Here is a 26,071-nt window from a genome sequence, read left to right as displayed (position 1 = left end):
GATGCCGCCCATGGACATCTCTAGGACTGGTTTGGTTGATCTCTTGTCGTCTACGCTCAATACTTGATCGTATATACATAAGACGGTGACCACTTCTTCCTCTGGGGCTTCCTCCAGGTCTTCTGTGCTGTGGTCAACGTATTTCACCACTCCTTTCTGTTGTTTCTTCCGACACACCTTCTCGTAGTGCCCCATGATGCCGCAGTGCAGGCATTTGGCTCGGAACGCCGGGCAGCGTCTGTCGTGGGCTTCGTGGGACCAACTTCCACACCTGTAGCACGTTCTCTTGTTCACGCTGTCCGCTTGTTTCCCTTGCCATCTGCTAATCCCTTTGGCCGTGGGTAGTTTGTTTTTCTGGTCCTTGCGGTGATCTTCCTCCTATATCCTGTTCACCATGGTTGGAGTGACCGCCTCCTTTTTGGTGGCCTCGGCGCACCTCCTCGAGAGTTCTGCCCTCTTCACTATGACCATTACTTCCTTGAGTGTGGTGTCCCCGCTCGCCCACAGCTTGTCTTGCACGTTTGCACTAGTGGTGTGCATGATCACCTGGTCTTTTATGAATTCATCTTCCCACAGTGCGTACTTACACGGGGCTGCTAGCTTCCTCAGCGCTGCCACATACTCTTCGATGGATTCCCCCACCTTTTGTTTCCTTTGCTGAAAGTTATATCTATCCACTGAAACACAGATGGTGGGGCGGTATCGCTCATCTAGGTCTTCCACCGCCTGCGCATACACATCGTCGTCCGTGTCCTCTCTCTTCGTTGGTACCAGACTCTTGTATATTCTCAGTCCTTCTGGGCCCAGATTTAGTAGCAAGATGCGTTTCTTTCTCTGAGGAGTGAACTTCTCTTCATTTTCGTCCTCCAGGACCCCTATGAAGTTGTCTATATATTCCTTCCAGTCCTCCCATTTCATCAGTGGGTCTCCGGGTTTCGTTAGGAATTGCACGGGTGCAATCGCGTACCCTGCCGGGGTACTCATCTTCACTTCCTTGGCGCTCGTTCCGTCGGTGGCTTTGCTCGGGGGGCTGCCTGGGGTGTTGTCGTTGTTCCCTGTGTGCTCGATTCTCTGGGGGCTCTTATTACTAGACCCCACTTCCTCCTCCTTGGTAGCCAGCGCAGCGCTCCCAGTGCGTGGAATGTGTGAAGGTGGCGCGTGTGCTCTTGGCCGTTAGCGGCTTGCTTCGTCCCTGTGGCTTATATGCAGCTCGTGTGCTATGCTGTGGCACTGCCACGCTCCTCGGTTGCTCCGTGACTCGGATCGTCCGACGTTCCCCCCGTGGCTCCACCGCTCCAGGCAGGCCTGTCTGGTGTTCCGTTTTTTCCTTGTGACCTACTTGCGTGTCTTCCTTCGCCTCGTGGGGCCACGTGGAGTGTTGCCTCCTCCTATGTACCCGCGTCGGTCCGGTCTCCGTCCCGACCTCGTCGCCACTGTAATGTTGTTCAATAATCACTCGAGGCACGTTGTACAGACACCGCTGTGTTTATTTATTGTTAGTCTGGAATCGTACCGAGGAGCGCCGGCCGGCACTCTCTCCCTGTGGCTGCTTAGCGCGCTAATGCCGCGCGCACACCCCGGCGCCAACATGGCCGCCTACGTCACGTCAACGTGACGTGACCACAACTAGACCGCTACATTATCTTACTTCAATAAAATGAAAGGTATGGGCACGTCTTGACATTCTGAATGTCGAATAACCGTTAAAGGCAAAGACGACACCAAAAAGAACATATGGAGAATGCGGGCATCGGTCCCGCTATTTCTCGCATGCTAAACGAGGACACTACCATTCGAACTATTTCCTCCTCCTTCACAGTGCTCTTATTTCAGACTTCCTGGAGTAGTGTGAACTGCGCATGTGCAGTGTTTCCTTGGACTTGATCTAACTTGGTAATTCGTCTCCTCCTTAAAGGAGTAGAAAGAGGTGAAAAGTCCAAGTGAAACGAGCTCCTATCAGCTCCACGCATGGCTTAGCTCTCAGTGAAGCCGCTTTTGAAACGATCACGGGAAGCGCGATTGGGCGTGTAGCGCGGGGCGCGTACATTATGGTTTATGGGGTGTTATTTTCTGTGCAAGAGCTGTTGAATCAAAAGTACAGCTTCTGTTTCCCAGCAGGCGTGTCTTTCGGAGCCTTGTTTTCTATGACGCTTTTGGATTGACAGTTACTTCACAAATATTTGGGGTGTGAAGACGATCGTTGTCAGATTGTCATATTACTGCACAGAAACCGGTCACCAGAGGGGAATTAGCTCAAATGGTAGAGCGCTCGCTTAGCATGCGAGAGGTAGCGGGATCGATGCCCGCATTCTCCAAGTACGATCCTTTTCACTCCTGATTTCGTAAAACAAGGAGATGAGATCAAGGTGTGTCCTGAATTAGTAGCTGTTCAACCTGACATACGCTTTGTGCAAATTATTTGCTGCAGACGGTGGCGTACAGCTATCAGCAGGCACGTTTTTATCATGCTGCTAACTGGGGTTAGGGTTTAATGTGCTCATAATGCAGTTTCTATAGCATTTTTCAGCTATGCTTAGCAGCGTCTGACAGACGCTTGCTACATAGCTGCAGGCCGTGGCGTTCTGCTATAATAACCACCTCCATCTACTAATTAAGTAACAGGAGCCACGAGGCCCTCCCTAGCCAGGAGGATGAGCTCTGTTCATGGCCCCGGATGATAACCACGACATAAAGCAGTAGCCTAGGGGGTCATAAGCAATGATGCTCAAGGGCATATGGTTGACTACATATACCTGCAGGCATGTTTTTGTAATGCTGCTAACTGTGGTCAGGGTTTAATGCGCTCATATTAACAATGCAGTTTCTATTGTATTTTTCAGTTATGGCATTATACTCCCCTGGAAATTATTTGGCAAAACGTACTGCCTTTCGAAGAAAGCACAAATGTCAAAAATGAATTTAATGTAATTAAGAGTTTTAAATGCGGTCTCTATGCGGCTAGTGCCCAAAGTCATTGCGTAGAGAATAACAACTTTTCCTTCATGGGGCTTAAATTGTAAATGTATGAAAGGGGTAATATAAAATATGATTATTAGATCGGGACAGGCCACGATTCATAATATAATCCACTTCCTCTCCCCGTCAAAAAATCCAGATCTCTTTATCTGCCTTAGGAACCCAAATGCACGCCTGCTCTCTGTACAACATCTCATCTATTTTGAGATGCACCTGCAACATAAAATGCTCTGTGCTAAGAGCTCTGCTTCTCCTTGGAACGGAATCAAATGCTTAACATGAACATTTATTTTACTGTCTCCCTCTTAAGTTATCCCTCCGCCCACTGCCAGTCAATAGACAAAAGCAGTTCATTTTCTTCTCACTCAAAAGCTCACTCTTGAGGTCTGCAGAATGTTGGCATGTAAGTTAACTCCTAAAACTTTGGTAAGTGATCGTTCACCCCCCATCTCACTTCACTGTTCACCCTTGTATAGTCATGTTTGCTGCCACTGGCTGGGTGGACAGGAAGAATTCTAGTAACCTACACATATGTAGGTTCATACACAGTCACATATGCGCAGACTGCAGGAAGACTTTGAATATTTGCATACATGCATGCAAGCATGAACAGTCTATAGTATGTGCACAGTAAAAAGGCCTCTAAAATACACAGTGTATTCTGCATGTCTCTGAGAGATGCAAAGTATGCAAGCCTCTGGTATGTGCACTCTGTGCAGGTCTCTAGTATAAGCACAGTGTATACTGTGCTGTGATATTTTCTCAAAATGGAGACTGGACCAAGGGAAAGCAAAGTAGAGATCTTATAGTCCCTAAGCGGAATTTAGCCAAAAGTGATTTTTCCCAAGGGCTCAGGACCCAGCTTAGATATTGCTCAAGGTTGGTTGTAGTTTGTATAATTGCATAGTTCCGCAAGCTGGGTTTCCTCAACTGGTCCCACTACCTGGAAGTCTGAATACATTTCAGAAAGAGCTGATTAACCTTTGGGATGTCAGCTTTGGTAAGGGAAGATGGAGATAAAAGTATTTCCTCCCAACCAACAGCTGAAGACATAGTTCTCACGTAATTCAGTCAGGGGATGGCAAGGCCTTTTTCACAAACCAGGCAATCATCAATAATCTTTCTGTTCAAGGAGGTAAACTTATTTGTTCAAACTGAAATCCAGAGGCCCAGCTGGGCCGTCCTAATCACATCTGATGCATAAGTAATACCCAGACCCTCATGGAGAAAGAAATGCAGGGTCGAGGGTGGCAGGTCTAGGACTAGATTACAAAAACGATTCTCCTCTGCCTGAATGGAAGTAACCTCTTTATAACCCCATACCCCATATATTAGAACTGGTAGGCATTTATGCTGAAAGACCTCCAGGAGGGGCTGGACTGGTTTATTGCCCACTCTCTTGGCAAAGTCAAACAGTGCACACACAGAACAATTAAAATTGAGGCACTGGTTTGCTATGCAGGCAACCATGAGGATTTCTGGTAAAAAAACAACCCCCAAGTAGGGGGGCACTACAGAGCCCACAGCAAGATGGCTGCACAATACTACTGCTAGGCTGGCTGGTCAGGGCCAAAATCTGTTAATTATCCTGTACTTGGGCCATCATCGACACACAGAAAATACGAAAATAGGGCGGATATGGCCCTAAGAATATGCTGACAGCAAGAAGGATGCGCGGTATATCCGGACTCTCCCGCCTGCAAGACTAATTTCTGGACGCCCGCAAGGCCTAGGCAAAATGGCAGCCTCCATGCAGCACTGCCAAATGTGAGGAAAGTAGTGGCAGGCTGTGGCGGCGATTGAGGTTGCTGAGTATAAATCTATGGTGGCGGGCTCAAGACTGGGGCCGGACCCAGGGATGGCTGGTGAGCCGCATCTGCAAAAAAGAAGACACCCAATCCAGCAGGTACCAGTGGGTGCAGCGGGACTTGCCTGGGACTGACGAGCATCGCGGTGTGCGAATGCAGGCGGGCCATGATCCAGAGCGGCCGCTTGCAGCGTGGCTTGCACACATCGCCAGGGGCCTTCTGCTCGATCACTCCAGAGAGGGGAAGACCGCACTTGGGTGGCGTAAACAACGGTTTGGCAACAAAGGTGACATTGTGCGAGAGGGAACAGTTGTGCTGCGAGTGCAGCAGACATACGCCCGAAGTGCTGAATGGATGCCTCTGATGTCGCTGAGGGCCATTTGACTCTCTTGCACGCAGAAACTTTACAGCAACATTATACAGGCTGCGAGAACAATGAGACACATCAGTTAGAGAGCCTGGACCCCGTCTGCCCTTGGAATACAATTGTGCTGGAAGTGTGGGGGTGCAGCAAAAGATGAGAAGGGGGACCCAGCAATCGATTCTGCACTCCCCATGTGAGTATAACACTGCCAGTAGTGAAAAACAGGCAAACAACTAAGCTAGGCGGTGGAATATTGCTCTCAGTGCGCACCCCTTCTGAAAATACTGTTGCAGAGGTGCAGGGGGACCACCATGGGGTAGACAGAAAAGCAACAGTCAAAACCCACATTTGAATCCTGGCGCCTCACCAAATCTCAATCTCAGATGGCATTGTACACCGAACAAGACCTAGAGGCGGGGGGCGATACCAATCTGGAGAGCACCCTGCTGGCAATGCAGCACAGTTTGCAGTCCATGGATAGTAAAACAGATACCCTAAATATGAGAATTGGCCATATGGCAGCAAAGCTGGATAAGCAGGGGACTCGAATTGCGGAAGCAGAAACAACGGATTTCCACAGCAGAGGACACCTTGGACACAGTGCGCAGCTCATGCTTACAGATGGAGAAGCTACTAGCTGTAATCAAAGCCAAGAACGAAGTCCTGGAAACCAGGTCTAGGTGGAACAATCTCTGCATTATGGGGGTTACCGAGCCCACCAATACGGACAGATTGAAGCTATATGTGCAATCCACGTTAAGAGATATGTTCGGGGCAGAACACTTCTTATCAGTGCTAATTGTGGAACTGGCCTGTTAGAAATGGGGGTCTCTAGTTGGCAGAGGTAGGTACCTTTGACCCAAATAGGGACCCTTGCTTCTAGTCAGGGTAAGAGGGAAACACACTGTAGATAACCCCTGCTCACCCCCTTGGTAGCTTGGCACGAGCAGACAGGCTTATCCCCAAGGCAATGTGTAAAGTATTTGTACCAACACTCACAGTAACACAGTGATAACACCACAAATGGACACCACACCAGTTTAGAAAAATGAAGGTTTCTTTATCTAAACTTGGACAAGACCAAAACAACAAAAATCCAACATATGCGTATTCAGTAAAGTGAATAACTTGTAGGTTCTGTACTCCTCAGTGTAATTAATCAAAAATGTCAAAAGCACAGTTCAGCACAGACACACGGTGCTCTTCACGGACTCTCACCATGGGACTGCTGACTCAGCGTCAGCTATTGCAGAAGTATGCCCCCAAATGCTTTTAAATCAGGTAAGAATGGGCCGGTGGAATCACTCAAGCGGAGGCTCTCGCTACGAAGGGGGGGAGCCGAGAGCAGTCTCACACAGACACGCAACCCGCCCCAGGCGGTGACATATGCAGCGCTCTGAACTTTGGTACGAGGTTGCTTCCTCTCTTCTCCTTTCCTCACGGCTCGACGTCCTGCTGGGTAGCTCCGTTGACAACAACTGTTCCTCGCTGGGAAATCCCGGTTGCTAGGCGACGCCTTGCAGCAGATCGGATCCCAGCGCAGTTCCTTCTTGGGTGCTTCTCGATCTTGGGCAGATGACTCGGGCCAGCGGCGGTGACAGCTCGCAATACTTCTTGACAATTCACTGCTCGGGCCGACGGCGGTGAAACAGCCGCAGTTCTTTGCAGATGACGGCTCGGGCCGGTGGCGGTGATTTAGCAGCAGTATGATGGTTACGCTGCAGGGTTCAGTGCGGTCATAGTGCGCTTCAGGCACACAGGTACAGCGGACCACACGACAGTCTCAGGATGCAAAAAGCACACGCACACAGCGTCACTGAGATGATGGGGGGAATCTTTGATGTTACTGAGTTCCCACAACAGGAGGCAAGCTCTTCTCAGGCCCTTGGAGACTTTCCCTTCAGGACACCACACACAGCAAAGTTCTTTTGCAAGAAGGGGGAACACAGCACACAGCAAAGTCCCTTGTCCTCTCCTTCAGCAGAAACAGCAAACTGCAGGCCAGCCCCAGGCACATAGAAAAGGCAGTACTCCTCAGTCTCTTCAGCTGTCCTCTTTGGCAAAGGTTCCTCTTGATCACGAAGTAGTCCAAAGTACAGGGGTTTCAGCTCAAATATTTATACCCCAAATGTCCTTGTTCTCCATGTGTGAGGGGTCCTGAACCCAGTCCAAACCAGATCTGGGTGCACTCTGCCAGTGCACAACTTCTTCCTCTGACAGTGTGGGCCTGGGTCTTCACATACTGCAGGAGGTGGAGCCAGTCTTTTGTGGAAGGCAGGCACAGCCCTAGTCAGGGACAGGTACTACTCCTCCCACCACTCAAAATGCAGATTGGCCTATTCAGCCCAGGCTGACTCACCCAGACTCCTGGAGCCACCCGTGCCCCTGTCACTCCAAAGCCAGACAGTCAATCCACAACCAGGCAGAGGCACACAGAAGGGTTGAACAAGAAAATAGCCACCCTCTAAACGTGCTATTTTCAAACACAGAAGTTAAAACCCATCCTTACTAAAAGATGTGTTATAAAATTCTGAGTTCAGGGATACCAGACTCCAATTTTCTATCTCACTCCTGTGGGAAGATGTGCTTGTAAAATGTTACACAGCATTCCCCATTCGGTCCTATGGGCAAGATAACCTTTCAATAGTGAAAATCGAAATTGGCAGTATTTCACTATCAGGACATGGTACACACACCAGTTCATGTCCTACCTTTTACATACACTGCACCCTGCCCAGGGGGGTACCTTGGGCCTACCATAGGGGTGTTCTATGTGTAAGAAAAGGGAAGGGTAAGGCCTGGCAAGTGGGTACACTGGCCATGTCAAAATGGCAGTTAACAAACTACGCGCAGGCACTGTGGTGGCAGGCCTGAGACAACTTTTCATGGCTACTCATGTGAGTGGCACAATCAGTGCTGCAAGCCCACTAGTAGCATTTCGTTTACCAGCCCTGGCACACTCAGTGCACGTTACTAGGCACCTACTGGTAAAACAAATATACCAATCACGGAGAACCAATCACAATAACAATTTACACAGAGAGCATGTGTACTTTAGCACTGATCAGCAGTGGTAAAGTGCCCAGAGTCCTAATGCCAACAACCACAGGTCAGGAAAAAGTAGGAGAAAGAAGCAAAAACATTTGGGGCTAACCCTGCAAAAAGGGCCATTTCCATCATGTCCCATATATAATTGGCACCTAAACCAGTACCCGGGCCCCCCACGAGGCCCATTATTGCTAAACTGCTGAAGTATCTGGATCGGGACATGGCAATCAGGTTGGCACGAGAGAAGGGCGTCATGACATATAAGGGTAACGAAATTGCCCTATACCCGGATTTTACCATGGCTGTACAACAAGCACAGCAAGAATTTCAGCAGGTCAAGAAGAAAATGCAGACTTTGAATATCCAATATGCCATGCTATATCCAGTTCGCCTCAGGATCCAGCCCAGAGATAAAACAAAAATCTTTCTGTCACCCAAAGAAGCCATGGCCTTCGTTAAGCAGCAAGAAAAGACAGATCCACCGCATCTACCAAGGGATGATGTAGACAACGAGGGCTAAGCCTACTGCTTGGAGGTTACCACTAATGAAGACGTCATATGCAGGAGCGGTGAGGAGTCGTCGGGGAGAGAGTGAGACACTAAGTTCACATAGTAAACAAAATGCTGCTCTGTTAAGCAATACAAAAAATACAGAGAGTAGGCTGGCCATTAAAGAAAAGTAAATTTACTCTTGTAATAATACGAACATAGACATAAGTACAGGGAGGCAGATGAAACAAATAGTGCCGGAATAAGATGATTGCATTGATGTACCATGAGACGGCCTGTGAGATTGCCCTGACCTTTACCACAAGGACGTGTGTTGGCTGCCAGTGGCCCACAGAGGGGGTACCCCAAATGTTAGAAATTTTCATCGAGTATACCTGTAATCAGGTTGGAAGTCTGTTGTGTGGTTCTATAATTGTAGTGCACTGTTCTAAAATGGTAACTCTTTGGCATATTTGGGATGCTAAGGTGGGAGGGGCACAGGATTCCTGTTTAGCCATAACACATGACGCTCACTCTACATGCATCGATATAGGAGCAGCGATAACACACTGTAGAACATTTAGTGATATCGGCAGAAAAAAATAGTTACACAGCGGGCAAGCTCATGGGCCGCATATCCTGGGTCACTTGGGCCTTAACAACCCAAATAAAATGAGACAAGTACTAGCCTATCTAGATCGAGATGGTTTTCAGGTGGCGCTACTACAGGAAACTCATCTCACGAGGCATCCGAGGAAAAGGTGGTGTCGAGGTGGGCTGGGGTGAGGTTGGCTTCCTCCTACTACTCATACTCGAGGGGAGTAATGATCCTCATTAAAAGGAATCTACCTTTTGAGCTCACCCATTCAGAGACAAATGAACAGGGTAAATATATCATTGCACAGAGCAAAATGTGCGTCACACTGGTCCCTATTGTTAATGTATATGAGTCTAATATTGATGCCCTTGAATTCTTTGTGACAATATGGAACAAGTTGCATGGGTTACCGCCTTCTGTAATCATATGGGGTGGAGTCTTTAACACTCCACTGAAATCGCATGAGAATCAATTTTCTCCGAAGGGGGGGAACTAAATGGGTGGCTGAGATACTAGTGGGCGGTATGAGAGATATGGGTCTTATAGCTGCCTGGAGCCTGCGACACCCTGGAAGTAGGGAGGGAACATACCACTCGTATATACATAAATCATGGTCCCGTATGGACTATTAGTTGATCACAAAGGACGTAAATGCATGGATAATTACAGTAACACACTTGCCCAAGACATTGTTGGACCATGCCCCGGTCTTGTTAACGATGAAAATCCCCCTGCATGCCCCATCGCCATTTAAGTGGAGATTACAGCTGTACTCGCTACTAGATCAAGTTTTCAGGGAAGGGGTGAGTTCAGCAATTGTAGAATATTTTGATGTGAATATCGGGTCTGTGCAGGATATGGAAACTATATGGGAAGCATTCAAATCCATACATGGGTGACTCAAGCAGATTGAAACGGACCTCATAGACTTGGAAAAGGAATATGAGGCTACCCATAGGGAAGATATACTGGCAGAGATCAGAGATAAGGTCACAGAGTACATTGAAACAGCTGAGCAGGAGGTGCAACACATGTCACAAAGATTGTGGACCAGGGCTTTCAGGGAGGTGGGCAGGCCAGGCACGTGTTGGCTGGCCAATAGAATAGCTGAACCATGGGGGTGATCGCAGATAGTGGAGGTGATATCTGATGGAGCCACCGTGACTCATGGTACACTGGGCATCCAAAATACATTTGTAGATATTACAAGCGTATATGCGCGGGCGCAGCTCAGCAGAGGAGCCGAATATTGTGGCATACTTTGAGGATATTGCCATGGTCTAGCTCTCACAAGGTCAGCGTGAATTCTTAGTGCAACCACTCACAAGAGAAGAAGTAAAAAAGGCCATTGCCAGCATACCCAATGGGAAGGCTATCGGTAGTAATGGGTTGCCTGGAGAACTTGACAAAGAGTTTGTTGACCTTTTAGCCCCACATTTACTTTCTATGTACTTGGAGGCCTATCAATAATATTGTCAGCCTCACACCCTCCGGGAGGCCCTCATAATAACGTTATTGAAACCCGATAAACCATCGCAGAGCTGCGACTCATATCATCCACTATCGCTTATAAATACTGACGGTAAGATTCTGGCTAAGGCACTGGCCACTTGATTGCATCTGCTACTGCCCACTATGGTTCTACCGGACCAGTCAGGGTTCATGCCAGAATGATCCACCTTGCATAATCTGCGAACTCTGTTCACAGTGTTGCACCAACTGGAACCCATGCTCCCAGCTGTGGCAGTGTTACTAGACGCCGCCAAAGCTTTTGAATCAATTCAATGGAGATATATGTTCGCAGTCCTGCATTGTATAGGGGCTCCACCAGCATTTACGAGCTGGATTAAACTGGTGTACACCAAACCGGTAGCCCGGGTGTGTGTCAATGGGCATGCATCGGAGACCTCCTCGATTCACTGAGGCACACGGCAGGGGTGTTCACTGCCGCCTCTGCTATTTGCAGTAGTGCTGGAGCCTCTACTACAGGGGTCTCCAACCTTTTCTGTGTTGAGAGCTACTTCTGCTCAAGGAAAGTCCTGCTGAGCTACTAGCATATGTTATCACTGTAAAGTAGTGGCAACATGTGTTAACATTACACTATGACCACTCTAAGCAGGATTGTCAGTAGTAATCACCCAAGCATTCAAGATAAGGTTGCCAGCACAAATAGCAGGAAAGCATTTCTCACTATTAAATGCCACCCCCTCACTAATGAAGTTACATTCAAATTATCAAATGCTCTGAGGCACAGAGGACAGAACTAGAGCAGTAAGTCCCCCCAACTCAGCTTGAATTAGCTTTCAGCTATCAACTTTAAATGTGTTTTAGAAGTAAAATATTTTGTTTTCGTCAGCATATTAGTTATTGAAAATACGCATATTTTTTTTCTATCAAATGCCACTTTCCATTTTGGGCAAACAAACTTAGTTTCTACAATAAAAATCTTTTTAAAAAAACATATTTGCCATTAAAATATAAGTTTTCAATTTTAGAGAACACACAATCCACAAATATCAGTACTATCATGTAGAAATGCCTCACATAGACAGATTCTGCTTAAAGTGCCCAGGTATTACAATCATAGGTAATGGATTCTCACCATAGCACAAAGTATGCTTTTGTTATGCAAATAATGCCCATCGTTAGACCAGGGCCAACGTACCAAGGCTGGGCGCCATAACACCCAGGATGCCCAACGTATATCAGTTATGGCCATTTTTATGCAAGAAACAGTCATAATTTTGTCTAGGGTGGCTAAAAGTAGGCCAGTCAATATGTCAATGATGGCAGCCAGTATTGGAAAACTACACTAAAAAATACCCGTAATAGTCAAGGATGACCATTATTACAGCATGGGCACTATTATGCCATGAATGGAAACAATTACACCAAAGATAAAACCCTTATGATGCAGGCCAGCATACACATTTGCTCGGTCCTTGACTCTAGACGTAGCTTCCAGGAAACAACACTGTTTATTAGGGAGCGACACCATGTCAGGCAGACTACACATAAATAAATGCAGATGAGGCTATTATTTTATATTTGCTTTGGATCCATACACTGCTCCTCTCAGCTCTTGGGTTGATCATGCTCCTAACAAATTTTCTCTCCGGTTCCTACAGTCCCACAATTTGGTGGGTCAGCACTGATTACTACTGTAATTCTTTGATAGTGCATTGTTCACATATGTGGTGGGACTGAAAGAGCAGGGCGTATAACATGGCCAATCTCCTTGTGATTTAGAGTTAGAGTGGATACAGCCGCTCATGTGGCAGACCCGTAACCCAACTCAGTTTGTGTTTGAGTGTTATTAAAAGGGTCTGCTATTGGTTTGGTTGGCTTTCACTCTAAGGGGCCGATTCTGATCTGGGTCGTAAAGTTCTCCGACCGAGCCGGATCCGGAGTGTTTTCCGACCGAGCCGGAGTCCTACAGTCCGACCGAGCGAGTACGATGCGGCCGCATGCTGCCGGACTCGGTTCGGTCAGACTCCCATAGAAGTCAATGGGAGCTGGTCGTACGACGTGTACATGGACTCCCATTAACTGAATTGGTACGTCTCGCACAAGGGCGCCCCCTACAGTGGGTACGCGTCAGTGCCATCCGCACCGTACTTGCCTGTGTTGGGGATCCTTGGGTCTCCCCCTGTGTCCGAGTTGTAAGGCTGTGGGTGTCAGGGGGTCCGACGCGGACCCCCAAAGGCAACTTCCCGGACGTTTTGCGAGCCGAAACTTCGGCTCACACCGGCTGTCCGACACGTGCTGTAACTTAACCGGGCAATTGACAGCGAATGGTAACCTTAGAGTTATATATTTCAAATACCTACACCAATTATATTACACACCAGTACAGCTATATAGATGATTACGAGAGAAAGCGGAATGCATTCAGTGTGGGCCACCAGAAGCAGACTTTATACATCTAGCGTGGGCATGCCATGGAATACAGGCTTATTGGGAGAAAATTACAAACACACTAACTGCAATGGTTAAGGAAGTGGAATGCACCCCGCAGACATGCCTGTTTGACTTGATCAAATTCATACAACCGCCCAACCGCAAGATAGTGGTTATAGCCTTATTACTGGCAAAATGGAGGATTTCTATCCACTGGGTAGGGGGGAGGGGGTTACCCCCAAATCACGAACACTGGTTACGGGATATGATATATTGTCGCGATCAACTTACATGTTATGCTGAAGAATTACCACAAGCTCCGAGTCCCCGGGATGTGTGGGCACCTTTTACTGTGTATTTGCTTGCCAGATCTGCTGAGTAATATGTACAGATGAAATTATTATTAAGAATAGAGTTATCATCTTGCTGCACCCTCAATTTGTACACAATTTAATTTATAAATTGATGCTTTGTACGAGTAATGCAACATAATACTATGTAACAGCGAATGCCTATATTGTTGTTCGATGTTCATAACGGAAAATATTCAATAATTCTTTTTTTTTAAAAACAACCCCCAAGTAAGTGAAGGCTGAAACTCTTTCAATGCGCCTACCTACGAACAAGAATGAGCCTTTCTTCTTTGATCTGGAGCCGCAGACCATTTCTGTCGTTTTAGCTGTGTTATTGTCCTGATCTAAACCATCCATGAATGTAACAAAACTGCTGATTAGGGTCCTCAAACCATTTGGGGTACGAGACATTAGCACAGCATCATCTGTGTAAAACAGGGCTTGAACAGGTGTAGTTTTAATCATGGGCAGATCCTTTCCTGCATTTGCTAAACGTGCATTCAGTCCGTCGATGTACAATAAAAACAAGATTTGGGCCAGGACACAACACCAGCGAACACCTCGATTAACTCAACGGGGTTTGTGCATTCCCCACTGGGCAAAAAACTAATAGATGCATTTACCCCACAATGCAGGACCAGAAAAAAGGTAACCAGGTCCAATTCAAGCCCATAGTCAGAAAGAATGTCCCAGAGCTTGCTGCGGTAACTTTATTGAACTGCTGCTTAGGTTCATAAATGAGAGAAACAGCGAGCCTCCCTTAGCAAGTGTGTTTTTTTCTAACTACTGAGTGGAGATTAAGACATTGCTCAGGAGTGCTCAAGCCTTCCTTAAACACTTATTGTACGGGAGAGATTACGTAGTTAGCGCTAGACCACTCCTCGGTCTTTCTAAGGGTTATACACCCAAAAACCTTGACCATTGAGTCCAGAAGTGAAATTGGTATATAACACAGTGGATCATCTCTGGAGCCTTTTTTATATACCGGCACAATCAAGGCGCTATGCCAAGACTGGGGCCACATAAGATTGCGTTATTAAACACATTTGTAATAATCAGGGCCCAAAATTGAACATACTCTTTATATAGATCCATCAGGACACTAGCCGGCCTTGGTGTCTTCCTTGATGGGCTTTCAATAATCTACTCCCACACTTCAGATAAATCAGACTTTATGTTTAGGGGGAAAAAGAGCAGTCCACTGACTTTGTATCCTTTGATAAGAGGAACTAGCTTTAAAATGGGTAACCCACTTCTCTGCACTAATATTGGATCACAAAGCTTCAGTGGGCTTTGGTCTATTAAAGATTTTCCAGAAGCCTCCCGTGTCTTTAAGTTGGATGGCTGACAACCAGACCATCACAGGTCTCTTGCTTAATGGTTCGTTTTCTATTCCTAAGGACAGATGTTGATGCACCTCTAAAACGCTTATTTGCTAGCCTACAGTCCCTATCAAACCACCCTGGTTCAGCATTTTCTTTAATCTTCGCTTGTCCAAGGAGACTTTTTTTGATCTGGGCATTTAGAGAAACACATTCCAAAGGATTTGGGGGAAGAGAGTCCATTTCAAAGCTCTTTGTATTACTCACAAATTGCTTGGAGGGAATGGGCCTAAGATAATCTCCCTCTTGGCCAAACCTTATCAAGCCAAAAGGCCTTTACGCTCGGTTGAACTGCACTTGGCCTTCGTACCAAGGATCAAAAGAGCCAGAAGCGGAGGTCGGCTCTTCTCCTATAACGCCGCCAAGCTCTGGAACGCTCTTCCCCTTCAGCTGCGAAAAGAAACTAACCATCTGATCTTTCACAAATTGTTGAAAACCTGGCTCTTCCCCAGATGAGTCTCAGAAGCTTCTCTCACCTCTTAGCGCTGGGATGCCTACGGGTAGCCATGCGCTTTATAAATGCTACCTCATTCATTCATTCATTCATTCATAACATCGCTAGACTGAGTTTCCACCAATAAATAATCCATTATTTGAGATTAATTGGATTTAATCAACAAAGTAAAAAAATAGGGTAATCAACACCACACCACCTAAGCCACAGTTCTTGGTTATGAGGGCAAAACTTAACAGGGGGGGTCAGTAGAGCCAAGAAAGCCTGGGATGCCCTCAATGAGGTTATGGTCTCTGTAGGAAAGTAGGATCTGCTTTCATGGTTACCCCCACTTCTTGCCTGATGTCAGTGTGTTTTTGACTGTAGTCTGCTGGGATCCTGCTAATCAGGACCCCAGTAACTGTGCTCTCTCCCCTATATTGAGTCTCGTAAGTACTTTGGTACATACACAATTAGTTACTGGTGTACCCTTGTAATTCTCTAGTATATGGTACTGAGGTACCCAGGGCATAGGTAGACCAGGGGTCTCCCATGGGCTGCAGCATGTATTCTGCCACCCATGGGAGTCCACTTAAACCAGGTCCGGCCTTATCGCTGGTGGCGCCTGATGCGGCAATGTTTGTTCGTGCCCCCCCCATCTGCGGTGGAGACCACCTCCATAACAAATTCCCTCACCACCACCTTTTAACAGTGCCCCTCAAGACTCTCTTTCAGATGCATTTAATTAGGTATATAACGACACTCATACCAGTCTAGGGTGTCAGAGCACTTTGCATCGCACACACATCACACAGAGACAATCAATCATACGTGTGTAAATCAGTGAATAGGAAATGTTACATAAGATAGAGGACTACAAGAGGTAGGAGTGACATCACCCATACTGGTAGGTAGTATAGTTTTAGAGGGCTTGGTCTGGAGAAGCACAAACTCAGAAACCGAACACCATTGTTGGGAGTTCTCTTTAATAATAAGAATCGATTTCTACCCAAATGAATCATTTTGCAACATTAATCTATGCTCTGATCTATACTTTGCAGTGTGTATGCAGTTCTTTGATGATGGTAAATAATTCACTGTTCTATATTAGGATTTTAACGTATAAACTGCAAGTAACAAAAGGATGTCTCCTAGAAAAGCGGTAACCCACTGACCGATTTACATTATATGCACTTTGTGATCTGCATGGTGCACGTTCATTGCAGGAGGCATGTTAACCCTCTGTGCTATTTTATGATCAGTCAAAACCTCAACTATACAAAGCTCCCGCCAGGAAGAACATTAATCACCAGAGTTATTTTGACTATTTATTGTTGTCTGGAAATTGCTGGATGCAAGGAATGTAGCACTAAGTGCTTTTAAAACCAAAATAAACTTGCAAACTCAGCGCTCCCTGAAGTCAGCACGTGGTGCATTGGCACAAGTTGAAACCGCCGTAGAGCTGGCCCTGAATTAGATACTCTGAATACAGGCCTGCCATTAAAGCCTGTGTGAGTTGGTGTTTGCACCTCTCAAGACAGATATAAGTTTATTTATATCTTAGGTCACTGCACTTGAAACCTACAAGTCACCCCTATGGTAGGCCTTTCAGTCCTGAGGGCAGGGTGCTTGGTTACAAGTGTGAGGGTGCCCCTGCATGAGCAGGACACCCCTACAAGCCCCAGAGTCAATTCTCCAGGCTTTGTAAGTGCGGTCAGCCATTTTAAGGTATATATAGTGGACATCAGTCATTACGAGATGTTTAACTATATAATGGCTGCACCGAACCTGGTCATATTTGGTATCAAACATGTTAGAATCATACCGAACACCAATTCTGGTGCTGAAAGTATGATCCCTTGTACTAACGGGCTGACTAGGTGACCCCCCCTGTACTTACAGTAATAGCCTTTCAGGGTCTGCTTGCAAGCTAGTGCTGCTGTGACCACAGACACAAATCTGCCCTCCTGCTGCTGAGCTGAGCTCGAGCTGGGGAAGGTAGAACAATAGGTTTCCTGTCACAGGGAGCTGTCACCACCTCCCAGACAGGACATAGTGTATTGGGCTGGGATGGGGACACTTTCCAGCACCACCAAACTGCTTTGAAGGGCGCATTTGGTGTCCTCCTTGCATGATTATCAAAGACTACTAAAATCACCATAACGGTTGCCTGGATTAGTGCAACGTGCATCACTCCTTAGAGTGTGCACCATATACTAAGTCAGCCTCCTACATTAGTGTGCCTCGGTTGGAATTAAAGCCTCTACTGCTTTACCACTTAACCACAGTGAAGGTTATATGACAAACAATCCCTAGCTAGGAACATATAAATACTTTATCAAGTAAGTTCTACTGAACTTTTTGGATTGGCTGTCAAGGGTCTTACCACAACCCTTTCTCCAATCTTTGGAAGTTTAGTTCACTAGGGTAGGTAGGTGCATCCCACCACACTATACCTAGTACCATGTCTCAGGTTGGTGAGTCCAGTGGGGTTCAACCCTCTAGGTACAGTGGTCTGAGATTCCAGGACTCAGGACCCTGGCTGCCTCTATGAAACTTAAGACAGTTCCAGCCTCCAGCATCTTATTCCTTGAAAATCATCATCCTCACTGCATCCTGTGCACCGTAGGCCTTCATCTTTAGTGAGCTGCATGAGGTCCTCTTGCAACTCCTGTGCCTTTGGCCTTTGGTCTTCTCGAGGGTCTTCCTTTGCTGCAGTGGGCACCCCTGCTTGTTTGGGGCCTGGTCTGACTCTCCTGCACTTGGTGAGTCCCTTGGACCTTGCTGGTCCCAACATTTGCTTCTATTTCGCTTTCCACTCCACTTCCAGCTGCCAAGGGTTGTTGTTGCTCCCGCCGGATACAACCACCTAGACGCCAACATCTGATACAGGGCTCCGGGTCTTCGTCAGTGTCACCTAGTTCTCACAGCTGCAGCAACAAGGTCAATATCTTCACTCCTGAACCTCTGCTTGCAGGTTCTCCTCTTTAAGAACCCACCCTTGGATTCCACCAGATTCCTTCACAGGCCTCTTCAGAGGCTTACTCTTCTAAGTTTTCTTTTGTCGTCTACGGCAGGTTCCGACGTCACTTCACCCCTACTCACCCGGCAGCCCGAACTGCTAGGCCAGGCCCTCCCTGGACCAGAAACAAGCATCCTGTGACCGGTTTCGGGGTATCACCCCTCATCAGCCAGGTTAGCTTGACTCCAGTTGCATGGCGAGCACAGGACCCATGTCTGGGCATACCCTTCTCACTTAGGGCCACAAAAGCAAAAGACTGGCTGCAGGCACCAAATGGCTAAGGTAGGAAAATACCAACTCTCTAAAAGCAAAATGAACAGATGATGGTTAGATGGAATGCTGAATAATGCAACCATCTAACCACAGTCAGACAGATCTGAGTTTAATCCATCGTTTTTTTGCTCACCACACCACCGCAGTTTGGACCCAGCCATATGTTTAGGCTGAACTCCCATGGGGAGAAGGGTCAAGACTGATTTGCATATGGCTGGGTTCAAACAGGAATGACATGGTGAGCAAAAAAACAATGGATTTAACCCCAGAACTCTGTACTGGTGAGGAATGTTTGACATTGTTCAGCATTCCAGCCATCCATTGTTCTTTTGCTTTTGTTATTTTAAGGGGAACGGGTATGCCCAGACGAGGGTCCTGTGCTCGCCATGCAACTATAGTCAAGCTAACCTGGCTGATGAGGGGTGATACCCCGAAATCGGTCACAGGATGCTTGTTTCCGGTCAAGGGAGGACCTGGCCTGGCAGTTCAGGCTGGACTGTTCCCATGGGGAGCAGGGTCGACTGAATTCATATGGCTGGGTCCAAACTGGAATGGTATGGTGAGCAAAACAATGATGGATTTAGGCCCAGAATTCTGTACTGGGGGTGAATGTTTGACAGTGTTCAGCATTCTGTCTATCAATTGTTTTTTTTGCAACTTTCTAAAAGTGGTATTCTCAAAATTGTGTAATTTAAAATCTGACTTCCCCATAGGTTACGATTTTTCATTACAGTTCCAAAGACACCAAACATGAACTGATCACCTTTTCCATTTGGAAATTACACTTATTAAACATAATATGGTAACTCCAATGTTATCCTCTGGGAGAGGTAGGCCCTGTAGTGGTGAAAAACAATTGCAAGAGTTGTTCAGTAACAGGACATGTAAAAGTTTACAGTACATGTCCTAATTTTAAATACATTGCGTGCCATCCTCTGGGCTGTCCAGGGCCTACCCTAGGGGTTGCATATGTATTAACAAGGAAGGTTTGGACATGGCAAAAGGTTTACTTTGCCAGGTGGAAATGGCAGTTTAAAACTGCACACGCACAGGCTGCCTTGATAGGCCTGCGGCAGGTTTAAAGTGCTACTTAAGTGAGTGGCACAATCAGTGCTTTAGGTCCACTAGCAGGATTTTATTTTACTGGCCCTGGGCACAGGTAGGGCCACTTTCCTGGGGAACTAAATATGCCAATTGGGTATTAGCCAATCTAACATGTTTTAAGGAGAGAGCACACACACTTTCGCGCTGATTAGCAGTGGTAAAGTGTGCAGAGTCCTAAGGCCAACAAAAACAAAGTTAGCAAAAACAGGAGGTCTGAAGGCAAAAATATATGGGGAAAACCACACCATGGCAGGGTGGGAAGGAGGACTGACAGCTCTGACCATACTTACCAGCATGTGTAGACACACACACCCCTCAACACAAACTCCACACAACTCACCGGGTATAATGCATTGACTCACACTGTAGTGAAATATCACCCAAAGATACACCACACTGGGTTCTGCTGTGTGAAGCACAGGGGCTCTCTTTGGACTTGTAGCCAAACAAACACCAGGACTTCACAGTCAGCCATCTTGCCATTGCTGTCACACTCCCTCACAGGGAAGCAGAGTCAAAAGGAAGGAAGTATGGGCATGCTGGGAAGGGGGGGGGGTGTAGGCAAAAGCATGATGGCAGTTGCAGTCACAGACATTCCCCACCCACCCACATGGCCCAGCTAGCTCACACTAAACCATGCTCACCTCACAGGGAGTGGGAATGGACTGACAAGATGTCTGACACTGGGATCTGTTGTGGGGAGCACAAGGCCCTGCTGGGAACTGGGCACCAACAAACACCAGGACAGCACTGACTGACATCCTGAAAGTGAACCTGCACCCACTGCAATGGTGGCACGCTTCATGATGGCATAACTGGCCAGGGGGGAGGAGGAGGTCCTGACTTGAAAACAAATAACACAGATGCTGGACATACACACACCTTCTATGCTAAAACATATTGCACACGTGGTACCAGTCACTCACAAAGATAATGCCCGGGCAAGATGTCTGACACCTGGGTCTGAGAAATGATGTGGCTGAAAATCACACATATGCACTGGCCAAACCAAACACGGTCGCACACACAGTCATTGCAACCATATGTTCAAACTCACTGTCTGGGGATGCAGTGTCCAGGGGTGCCCCCTGGCCTGGCTGTGGAGGTGTGTCTTGCAGATGACAAGTGTGGAGATCCATATATAGTGCATTGCACAAAACACACAGGAACTCACATATACATCATTGACAGGGGACATCTAACAGTGAATGGAATGGACACACCAATCTAGCTGACACCATAGCATGGTCTCATTCACACTTGGTGCTGTTGTGAGCTGCATTCCACTCCTACATCGTGCTGAAACATATGCATCCTTCACACAACACACCACTCACTGACATAGACACTGTAGACACAAGGTCTAACCTGGACTGCATTTGAGGAGACATGTTACTCACAGCAGCCAAACCGCAACACACACACCACCAGCTGTCACTGTCATGAGCATTGAAAAGCCAGAGTGCTTCCTTGCCCAATCCATGTCACCATGGAGAGCATTGACAAGTCAAATCACATATGTACGTACAAAACTCAGCACCAGACTCATTAATGATGGTGACATCATCACTTGTATGAAATGAGATGGGAACTAGGAACACTGTAAAAAAACACTTTCTCCCAAGAGATCACAGGCATACCGGACTGTGACCATGTTGTACCAATACACCAATGTGACACACAAAGACTAGCAAAATCTGCTACCACACATGCCCCAATCTTACAACATATCCTCAGTGGAATTGCACGTATGCCCTTGTTAAAGGTTAAATGTGTACAGGGATGGCACACCTGTGTCAGCAACGTGATGGCCCTTGAGTAGTAATGGCCATGTACAGCCAAATCTATACATGAGCTGGGCATGCACACACTTCGACATGCACATTGAAATGTTTCATGTTGGCTGGGCAATGTGCCACAACAATATCAATCTCTGTCCGTGACAACTTGGGACAAAGCAGTGTACAGGCACGCATCCTGACGTACAGTAGAAAATGTCATGTATGTGAACCATTGATGCCTGTAGAAACATAACTTACATTGTGTGTCTCTTCCAAACACAAATGGTGTTGGGGACACAGCAGCAAATGAAGAGGAGTCCCTGTCCCAGACTCTGGTGGACCCTCAGCTCTCTGGTGTGGATCAGTCTCTGTCCTCTTCGGATGACGAAGAACAACCTGGCACCTCCGGTGTGAGTCATCATGCAGCACCAGCAGTACCAACATCTGCACCCCCTGTACCCACGCCTCCAGCATCTGGCAACAGACAGGGCACCCCCGCCAATACGGACAGACCAAGGACACAGAATACCAACAGCACAGGGACACAGGACCCCCAGGAAGGTACGGACAACACCACAAGTAACAACACCCAAGGGGGCCTAGTGTCACCTGTGCGTGCCGCCGCAGGTCCTGCCTGTGTGGCATGGGGTGCTGGGAGGGGTGGTAGGCAGAGTGCGCGGCTTGCAGAGGGGTCTGGACTGCATGATGACCCCCAACTGGCACGCATCATAGATGCGTACCAGGATAGCACCGGAGGATTTGGCCAGGTAGTGGGGATCCTCAAGGACATTCAACAGGAGCAGGCTGCCCATCATGCCCGCATGGAGGCAAAGTGGGATGCACTTACTGTGGTGCATCGGGACATACTCCAATGCCTCCGCCAGATAAGCACCAACATGTCCACACCTCCCTGTGTGGCCACAACATCTGTTGCCACAAGATCTGCCAGTGCCACATGGAGGGAGGATGACTCTGGCGGAGAGTCCTCTGCACCACAGACGCCTGCACCTGAGGATCCCCCCTCGAAGAAGAAGAAGAGGGGTCGTCCGAAGAAGGACAAGTAAGACGCATATGTCCATGCACATCCCCCAGGGCCTCTAAACCTGTTCTGGAAAATGTTCTTTGTGCGCAACCAGTTCACCTTGTCGTATCTAACACAACTCGCCTACATTACATGGAGGGTTCATGTTGGTTCAATGTAGCAGATGACTGTTGACTTTACTCTGGACATTTCAGCTACCAACACTTCCAACTCTACTGTGAACTTTGAATTCAAAAACCAATGTACAGCACACACCATCCTGTGCACTATCCTCACACATGTTTGTAAATAAACTCACCAGTACACTATACTTGCCTCTGTTGTGATTCCAACTTGTTATGTGTCATGGAGATGTTGATCTGCTAAACAACACAGTGCATGCCAAATACTACAGCAATGTGATCACCGTTATGTGAGTCATGGTGATGTGGCACATGTGAGGGAGACACATCACTATGGCACCACAACACATACTCACCATGGCCATGTAACTCATCCCACACAATGATGTTGACCTGAAATACATTGGAATGCACAGACACCACACCTATCCATGTTCAGTGGTAACAATCCCACAGGTGAGGTAAGCAAATGTCAGTCAGATGTGGGAAGACAGAAAACGCACATAACAAAGCGTAGCACAGGTTCATTACACATCAGCAACATGTTTATTCCACAACAGTTGCAAGGTAATTCTACGTTACAGTGGACACACGGTCACAAAGTGTCGGAGAATTGAAGTCCAGGGGAGTGTAATACATAACTTGATGTGAATTGACAACTTCCACCCTGGTGTTGGATTCTGGGTGTTGGGGGTCAGTCTTGGCCAAACAACAGGCAAAGTACCCTGGGAAGGACAGACATAAGACACAGTCAAAAACACAGCAGAACAGGAGAGAAAAGCAATACACATGCACAAAACATGTCAAAAGAAACCTACACAGAAACAAGTTAGCGGTTCGACACTATTGTGGAGTACAAACCACCTGAAAGGACACATCACTGCATGCATCCAGTCAAGTAGCACACAGACACACTCAAACAGCCACAGAGCAGCCCCAACACATTTCAGGCTAACTCAATACATTGACATAACAACCCTGTAAACTCACATTCAGGTGAAGAAGTTGTTGATGAGCTGTGTGCGGACGTCACCCTCATCATCATCATCACTGGCATAGTGGCCCAGGCCTGGATCCTACACAGGTAGCGGAGGTAGGTCATCGTCGTCCTGGATGAGAGGTAACTTCTTCCGCACTGCCATGTTGTGTAGCATTCAGCATCCAAGGATAATTTTGCACACCTTTGCAGGGTCATATGGAAGGCCCCTCCGGTCTTGTCCAGGCAGCGGAAGCGGCTTTTCAGGAGACCAAAGGTCCGCTCAATCACCCTCCTGGTCCGACTATGTGCCTCATTGTAGCTCATCTCGGCTGGTGTCACAGGGTTCCTGAGGGGTGTCAGCAACCACGGCATGTTGGGGTATCCGGAGTCACCTACATACAATCAATTGAACTATTAGCTGAGTTTTGAAAGAGGGTGGAATACAACATTGCCAAACACACACAATAGTAAACAGTCAGTACACACTGACAAGCCAGGCACGCTGGTCTGGCATCAGTGACATCAGCATTGCAATGCGCAGAACCGGGGAAACATGCACACACATGTGTGATACACATGTCTGCAAGACATACCACCAGAGCATTGATGGAGTAGAAATGTCTCCTGTTCCGGTATGCCTGCTCTTGTGCCCGTGGTGGTACCAGGGTCACATGTGTACCATCAATAGATCCAATGATATTCGGCATCCTCCCCAGTGTATAAAAAGCATCCTTTATGTCAGTGAGTTGACCTGGGCTAGGAAACTTGATGTACAGGTCAAGGAAATGCAACATCCCCTCCAAGACATCGCGTAGCACACGACTGAACATAGTTTGCGACATACCACCAGCAGTAGCCACAGTGTACTGGAAGGTACCAGTAGCAAAGAAGTGCAGGGCTGCCATCACCTTCACCTCTGGGGTCAGTGCTGTAGGGTATGTCCGGCCAGGTAGCAGATGTGGCGCCAACTGCTCCGCCAACTCCTCAATCACTGGCCTGGTGAAGTGGTACCGTTGGATGCAGTCGTGTTCCTGCATGGTTTCAAGGTCTGGGAACGGTCTATGGACAGCTGGTGCCCTGCAGTACAGAGATGAACAAAGGAAGATTGTTGATTCATTCACCCATGTGGCTATGACCAAGCAAAATATCACATGATACAATGTACTGTGTGTGCTGTTGGGTATGGACACATATGTCACCTACATGCACATCACCTCACATCTCAAGTCCACACGTCTACATGAGTTCCATGTAGTGCAACGGCTAATCATTGGGCTGTGTCACAGTACCTATGTATTGCTGTCACATTACAAACACACACCACAGTGACAAGTGAGGCCTGGTGTCTCCCAGGCATCACAGCTCTTTGACATGCAGATACCCGAGGTCCCTGTATTGCCACATGGACACTGGCATGACATGGCTTATCATGTACACACCACAAAACAACCGTGAGTCCCACAGGTAGTGGCCACTGTTGTCTCTGCAGGCCCTACATGGACGTCTCGTAGACACACACACACCATCAATGTTGATGCACAAACCACATGGATGTGGAGAATGTCTCCCATTGGGCACATTTGATCAGCCACATCTGAGACACAACATGCACACAGACTGTGGGTGTACATCAGAATTGTGGCTATAGGTCTCACTGTGATGTACATACCATCACACCCAGGACTCAGGGCATATGTGACATGTCCTAAACATATCCAACCTGCAACTGTGTCCATGACTCATGACCATAACTGTACAGTTGCACATCACAGTGGTAATGTGCACAACACACAAAGGATTCTGTACCCATGAACACGTGCACATCCTGGGAATGGCTTCACAAAAGTGGCACACAACAAACCAAATGGTGCCCCCCCAAACACACAGGTAATGCAGCCTTACATGCCATGGGACACTGTGTGGCACATGCTGTAGTGTGGTAGGTGTGCACCCGAGTCCCTGGCAAGTAATTGTGTGTGGAAGCCGTCAAAAAGTCACTCCAATGTCAACCGATGCGGGTGACTTCTACAGAGACGCATTGCACAGTTCAGGACCGAGCCGTGCGTACGCTTAGGCATTGACTGCAATGCGAACTGATGTGGGTGACTATCATGCGTACGCATTGCACAGTTCAGGACCGAGCCATGCTTACGCTTAGCCATTGACTGCAATGAGAACCGATGCGGGTGATTATCATGCATACGCGTCGTGCAGGCATGGATCGAGCCGTGCGTACGCTTAGCCATTGACTGCAATGCGAACCAATGCTGGTGACTATCATGCGTACGCATTGCACAGTTCAGGACCGAGCCGTGCGTACGCTTAGCCATTGATTGCAATGAGAACCGATGCGGGTGACTATCATGCATACGCGTCGTGCAGGCATGGACCGAGCCG

The sequence above is a fragment of the Triturus cristatus genome, chromosome 5_1, assembly GCF_964204655.1.
Source record: "Triturus cristatus chromosome 5_1, aTriCri1.1, whole genome shotgun sequence".
In the NCBI taxonomy this organism is placed as follows: domain Eukaryota; kingdom Metazoa; phylum Chordata; class Amphibia; order Caudata; family Salamandridae; genus Triturus; species Triturus cristatus.
Note: the sequence above shows the minus strand (reverse complement) of the source record.